Source organism: Mandrillus leucophaeus, unplaced genomic scaffold (genome assembly GCF_000951045.1).
Source record: "Mandrillus leucophaeus isolate KB7577 unplaced genomic scaffold, Mleu.le_1.0 Scaffold353, whole genome shotgun sequence".
Lineage (NCBI taxonomy): Eukaryota > Metazoa > Chordata > Mammalia > Primates > Cercopithecidae > Mandrillus > Mandrillus leucophaeus.
The window spans coordinates 1,529,478-1,530,495 of NW_012103732.1; positions in this window are offsets into that span (position 1 = coordinate 1,529,478).

Consider the following 1,018-nt stretch of genomic DNA (forward strand, 5'->3'; position numbering starts at 1 on the left):
GTGTGTGTGTGTTTTGGTTTTGCCATAATTTTTTTTAACACCTGGGTTTTATGGTGTCATGTTTTACTCCTCTTAGTGAGAAGGTTTTTGTTTTTTTTCCTCTACTGACTCTGTTGACTGAAAGCAAGTACTATGTGCTCTTAAGTTTCCCCTTGAGAGAATTTTGGTATCATGAAATGGAAGTACTAGTACAGTTTAAAATGGAAAAAGCTACTGAACAATCCTTTAAGGATTTAAATATACTCCATTAACTTTTGTTCAGTAAAGGTAATATCATCAAATGGTGTAATCCACTATTGTTGTTACTGTATTTTTCTAGAACGTCACTGAATTAGAAATCTAGCTTTATGATTGCTGTGTATTGTCATCAATCTGTAAAACATATGAAGTCTGTCAAGCTCTCAAATGTAACCGTTGTACAAAGTCTACATCTCATGGCAACTTTCACAAAGTGGTGTCTTCTCAGCCTGCAAATATTTGTTCTGACACTGCTCTCACTTATAGGAATCTTCTAACATTTTGTCTAAGCACAAAAGCTTTCACTATTTTCATGAAATTAATTATAGACCTGTTGGGGGGATCTAGTTTACAAACGATTTTCTTGACAACTAGCTTAATACTATTTTCTTCCTAAACTGAAGATGCTTTCTCTTTGTCTAGCCAAGATCAGAATACTATAGATTTGGATTTAAGTGAGTGGGAATGAAGCTCAATACTAACATACTGTATGCTACCAGTATAGATGTTTTAGTTAAAATATTATTAAAACAATAATGATAAAAATATTTTTATTACAAAAAATAGTAGATTTTTTTTGTTAGAACAACTATTGATTAGTTTATTCTCTCCTTATCAAAGGTTTACAAAGCCCTCTTGGAGAAGCAGGTTCCTGTGGGAATGTGGTTAAATCTCCCAAGCTAGCAGAGTGCTTTTACTACAATAAGACAGTGATTAATTGTGTCCCACTGGGCACTGGCCTGATAAGGTAAGAGACTAACCCTGCCTCCAAAGAATTATT